This window comes from Apteryx mantelli, chromosome 7 (assembly GCF_036417845.1).
Source record: "Apteryx mantelli isolate bAptMan1 chromosome 7, bAptMan1.hap1, whole genome shotgun sequence".
NCBI classification, from domain to species: domain Eukaryota; kingdom Metazoa; phylum Chordata; class Aves; order Apterygiformes; family Apterygidae; genus Apteryx; species Apteryx mantelli.
In genome coordinates, this window is record NC_089984.1 from 2,488,829 (window position 1) to 2,494,828 (window position 6,000).

Consider the following 6,000-nt stretch of genomic DNA (forward strand, 5'->3'; position numbering starts at 1 on the left):
GTGTAAGGTTAAAACCATGACAAAGATGTGGTTGAAGACTTGAATCAGTAAGTGCAATAGAGAGGCAGCACGGCAGGTGTGTCCCTACTACTGGGAGAAATATGCATGTTCTGCTTTCGGGAGAGCACCATCAAGGTTGCCACTCATTTGTACTTGCACACCCTGGATCATCATATGGGAGAAACCCGCAGGGCATGTACCTGAGGCTGCAGGTGAATTATGGCATTGGGCTCAGGGATTCCTGCCTTTCACACCCATTCCTCTTGTGCTTTGGCCTTTGGGAAATCCTTCTGTGTGGCCATTCTGCACATCAGAAACCACCTGCTCAGTCTCTGCCTGGGTAATGTCTCCCTTCATCCCAGCCCCCAGGCAATCCATGCCTGTGTTCTGCCATGAAGTTATAGACCAACAAGGCTTCTCTAATAAGAACCTACTCCAAAACCTCTTCAGTCCCCTAAGGCCAGTGTTTCTGGGCTGATATCATGGTAACAGTGCTGTTCACAGTAATGCTGTGGACTCTGTCTCTGCTACACAAGAAACAAGGCAAAGAATGAGAGACTTAGAGGATCTCACTGGTTGAAGGGAACCCTGAGGGTCCCTAGTATGATCTCCAGATCAAAGTAGGAATATTGCCACCACTAGATCAGGGCAGCAATGGCTGTACTTAGCCCAATCCTGAAGACCTGCAAGAGGGAGATTCCCCCACCTCTCTGGTGACCTGTTCCAGGGTGCACCACCCTCCTGGGGTAGAAATTTTTCCTTCTGTCCAGTCTGAACCTACCAAGTGGCAATATTTCACTGTTGCCCCTTCTTTTCTGTCTTCTACTAGTGAGGAGCATTTGTTTCTATCATCTTGACCTGTCACTATGCACCCCTGTGAAGAGAGTAGCTCCATCTTCTAACTACCTTTTAGGTAGTGATTAAGTCCCCTCCAGCCTTGTCTTTCCTATGCTGAACAAAGTCAATTCCTTCAACGTCAAGGGTGAGAGGACCCTGTGAGGAAGAGGCTGTCAAGAATGAGGGAGTTGCCTCTGAGGGCACAGACAGTAGTGGAGTCAGTAGAGAAAAAGAGAAAACCCTGCAAGCATCCCATCAGCACCCATGGACTGCTGTGTACCCAACTGGTTTTGTTAACGTTCCCCAAGCTGATCCTCCTCTACTGAGGGGAGAGCTTTCCTTTCCTGGAGGAAATCTGCTCCTGGGGGTGAATCTAATCCAATCCTCTCCTGAGGCAACATTTCCTCTTAGAAACTGGTGAGGCACTTCTCCCGGTTTGCAATAGTGCAAGTGACTGCTCTGTCGCAATGGCTGCAGCCCTGAAGGACACCAAAGACGAGAAGACCCTTGTGCTCGGAGCTGTGCAAAAGAGTAACTCTCTCAGGCTCCGCCTAGGCGAGTTCGCCAGTTGAAGTCTAGGCAGTGAGCGGCAGGCTGTGTAGGAGAGACAGTGTGCAATCTAGGAAGAAAGGCAGATGTGTGTCTGAGCTGCTTCTGCTGGTTTCTTCCTTGAGGTCCTTGTGATGCTCAGAGCACAAGAACAAACACAGGCGGGTTTTCCATAGAAATCTGGGATTGCCTTTGTTACCTTTTGAGACAGTGGCTCTGGCTGGGAGAAGTTCCTCCGGTTGCCGACTCACTCACTGGGATTGTGATACTCTGATTGCAGCCTTTCCTTTGCTGAGGCACTTTTTCACTTCCTCCTACCAAGAAGAGACTCCTAAAAGGCCGCATTCCAATAAATCCCGATTCTTCCACAGGAGGATTTCAACATACTTCTACAAGCACTCCTACTTAGAGTGCCATCAGATTGTCAGCAAGTATCCATGCAAACCTAAAGGTGATTGAGCCGGCTGTACTAAAAGGGACCAGGAGTCTGGGAGCAGAGCAAGCCTCTCAGATGAATGCCCATAAAGGCTGCGTGCTGCTACACCCCCCCCTTCAATGGGCTGTTTGTATTTTGCCTTCCGGGTAGCATCCTGCCAGCTCCCTAGCGATGTGAATTCAAAACATTCTGAGCAATCCTCTCCAAAACAGAGAGGTGCTGTTCCAGAGGGAGCTGTGTCCTGCCAAAGCCTGCCTTGCCCCTGCCTGGACCAGCCCATCTACCCACCCTCCCCTCTCCAGAGCAGGAGGCTCTGGGCCCGGGGTCCCTGCCCCAGGGCAGAGAGCCAAAGCTCCCCAGGACTGGGCATGAAGCTTGCACTTTGGCGAGCTGCTCCGTACAGGGTCCGAGCAGGAGCAGAGAGTTTATACAGAGGTGCCTGAGCCTCTGCCATGCTGCTGCCCTGGGTGGAGATGCTCAGGCCTCTGGAAAGGCCTGCGATATACCTCTCCTGAGTGAGCTGTGTATGGAGGAGGGACTGCTCCTGCTGCCTGCCCCACTGAAAAGGCGCTACAGTAGGGACAGACGGTGCTGTGGGGCTGCAGCACCACCACTCCAGCCACCAGGAGGTGCTCAGGAGGCACCTGCTCTGCCAGGACCTTGCATGGGAGCAAAGGAAAGTGGCAAGAGAGCCTTCCAAGTGCTGGCATCGGGGCTAATGGTTTGTTAACAGCCCACCACTCCTGCAAGGTATTAATTACTGATCTAGGGTTTCCTTTTCTCTCTCTCTCTCTCTCTCTGTAGACCTTCTTAGAAAGCCCCTGGCCTGCTGGGCTCCGGAGCTGGGCTTCTTTTTTTTCCCAGGAAGCCTGGATAGCTCAGTTGGGAGAGCATCAGACTTTTAATCTGAGGGTCCAGGGTTCAAGCCCCTGTTCAGGCGACAGCCTTCCTCTTTACTCACTGCTTTCCCCTTTGCACAACAGGTGGCACTGCCACAACTGCGGAAGGGCAGTGCGATCCTCAGAGCCATAAATAAACTCTTTGCATCCAACTCCTGTCTCCCACAAAAGAGGCAATCTCTCTCTATCCTTCCTCAAGGATGAAACCAGCACAAATAGCTCAGACACACATCTGCCTTTCTTCCTAGATTGCACACTGTCTCTCCTACGCAGCCTGCCGCTCACTACCTAGACTCCAGCTGGCGAACTCTCCTAGGCGGAGCCTGAGAGAGTTACTCTTTTGCACAGCTCCGAGCACAAGGGTCTTCTCGTCTTTGGTGTCCAGCCGTTGCGACAGAGCAGTCACTTGCACTATTGCAAACCGGGAGAAGTGCCTCACCAGTTTCTAAGAGGAAAAGTTCCCTCAGGAAAGGATTGGATTAGATTTACCACAGGAAGGCCTTGAGAAGATGAGAAAGGAGCAGCAAAAATAGATCTTGCAGGACAAGAGCCTAAGAAAATCAGGAAGTCACAAACTGCTGACGTGTGGCTTCCCTCCCCATGTGCAGGGAAGGTGAGCGCCCTCCCTGGGGGGTTGCATCCCAGGCCCGCCATTCACTACAGGGCATACAGATGGTGTTGGTGGGGATGCCCATGAAGCAAGAGCCAGAGCCAGAGCCAGGCAGCATGCTGCCCTGGTACACAGCCCCCCAAACTGGCCTCCTGCTCTACCACCTCTGTTCATGTAGCTCCGTGGACACCACACCATGGAAGGGGCACAGCCTTTCCCTCCAGGCTGAGACAAAGGTGGGGACTGGGGGTGTTCCCATTTCCCTGGAGGCTGGCAGCCCAAGAAGGGCAGTGAAGGTTTGCTGCTTGATGGGGGCTCGAATCCGGGATGTTGTGGAGGGACTGCCAAAGCTTGTCTGCTCCTCTGACTATCACCCCCTGCTGCTCTTCCACGTGGGCGCCAATGATACTGCCAAGGGCAACTTGGTTGGATGTTGGACGTTGTCTACTTTGACTTCACTAAGGCTTTTGACGCTGTCTCCCATAACATCCTCATAGGCAGGTTGAAGAAGTATGGGCTGGACGAGCAGACAGTGAGGTGGATTGAGAACTGGCTGAATGGCAGAGCTCAGAAGGCTGTGATCAGCGGCGCAGAGCCTGGTTGGAGGCCTGTAGCTAGCGGTGTCCCCCAGGGGTCAACCCTGGGTCCAATCCTGTTCAACTTATCCATCAGTGACCTGGATGAAGGGACAGAGTGCACCCTCAGCAGGTGTGCTGATGATAGAAAACTGGGAGAAGTGGCTGACACACCAGAGGGCTGTGCTGCCATTCAGAGGGCCCTCGACAGGCTGGAGAGCTGGGCCAAGAGGAACCTCATGAAGTTCAAAAAGGGAAGTGCAGAGTCCCGCACCTCGGGGTCAGTTGCAACCCCATGCACCAGTACAGGCTGGGGGCTCACCTGCTGGAAAGCAGCCCTGCCGAGAAGGACCTGGGAGTGCTGGTGGACAACAAGCTGACCATGAGCCAGCAATGTGCCCCTGTGGCCAAGAAGGCCAATGGTATCCAGGGCGGCATGAGGAAGAGCATTGCCAGCAGGTCGAGGGAGGTGATCCTTCCCCTCTGCTCAGCCCTGGTGAGGCCACACCCGGAGTACTGTGTCCAGCTCTGGGCTCACCAGTACAAGAGAGAGGTGGAGCGAGTGGAGCGAGTGGAGCGAAGGGCTACTAAGATGATTAAGGGACTAGAGCATCTCTCATACAAGGAAAGGCTGTGAGAGCTGGGACTGCCCAGCCTGGAGAAGAGAAGACTGAGGGGGCATCTTACCAGCGCATATCAATATCTGAAGGGAGGGTGTAAAGAGGGTGGGGCCAGCCACTTTTCAGCGCTGCCCAGTGAGAGGACAAGAGGCAACGGGCACAAACTGAAACACAGGAAGTTCCGTCTGAACCTAGGGACAAACTTCTTTACTGTGAGGGTAGCAGAGCACTGGAACAGGTTGCCCAGAGAGGTTGTGGAGTCTCCAGCCTTGGAGATATTCAAAAGCTGTCCACATAGGGTCCTGTGCAACGTGCTCGAGGTGGCTCTGCTTGAGCAGGGGGGTTGGACTAGATGATCTCCAGACGTCCCTTCCAACCTCAACCATTCTGTGATTCTGTGAACTTTAGCTGGGCACATATTCTTGCAATGGCATCTTTCCTGGGACTGACCTTCACTTCATTTCCTGTTTTGCTTCAACAGACTTGCTTTTTCTATGCAGGGCTAGTTACCATAGAGCGAAAATTACTCAAATCAGCACCAAGAAATACAGACACAGTCTTCCCTCCCGTGACTGCCCCTATCTGCCATCCTCCTTACCAACTACTGCCTGGACACAGATCTACGATTACGGACTATACCCAGGATTCGTAAGCCAGCCGATCAGCTGTCAGACCACCCAGAGGTCACTTGCAATCGCCTGTGTTAAACACCGGCATTTTGTGTTGATCAAATTTTAAGAATCCACTTTGTTTTGCTAAGCAGCCGGCTGCGGAAATGAAGACCAAGTTTTGCCAGACAGTTGCACTTTCAAACCGTCCCAAGTGGTCAGGAAAATCAGTTCAGTTCCTGAAGTGCTTTCGCTGTAGATCCCAAACAGCAGCACCTCTGAAGTGCAAGTGCACCTGCTCTGCTGGCTTGTGGGTTAACGTGTTGCTCATGGAACAGCTAGAGATGTGACTAGTAAAGATACCACCAGGTGACGGTCAGTTACAAGCTGCAACATGCCCTTCTTGCACAGAAATCCTCCCTAAGCAAGTCACTCCAATGTTTACCCACTAATTTGCTCAGAAGCGTCATACTTGCATGCACCTGACCATTATATGGCACTAGAGAATTGTACTACATTTCTGCTCCTTAGTTCTGCTGATCTTGTTTGGCTTCCCCAAAACTTCAGAAGGAATAAGGACTCAGTTCCTTAACATGCTCATCATGCGCCCAGTCACAGACTCACAAACAGCAAACACCAAGTCCAGCACATTGTTCTAGGGATATGAGGGAAAGAAATATTGTTACTCGTATGTCAGGAAGCAATCAGTTCTCCTCATGTGCTTCTGATGTTCATGGAATACCCAGCTAAAGGCCCATCACTACTTACATAATGTAAAAAATGCACAAGCATTAGCATCAGATACACCTGAAAGGTTCTAACAGACTTGTGCGGCTTCTGGTCAGCCTAGCTGAGACAGGCCACCA

At 52.0% G+C, this 6,000-nt stretch overlaps 1 non-coding gene across 1 annotated transcript; it reads left to right on the forward strand.

Annotated features, from left to right (window-relative positions):
- The first annotated feature begins 2,689 nt into the window (after positions 1-2,689).
- On the forward strand, positions 2,690-2,762 carry TRNAK-UUU (transfer RNA lysine (anticodon UUU)). Its single transcript has one exon. It is a non-coding gene; the product is annotated as a tRNA-Lys (tRNA).
- The last annotated feature ends 3,238 nt before the right edge of the window (positions 2,763-6,000 follow it).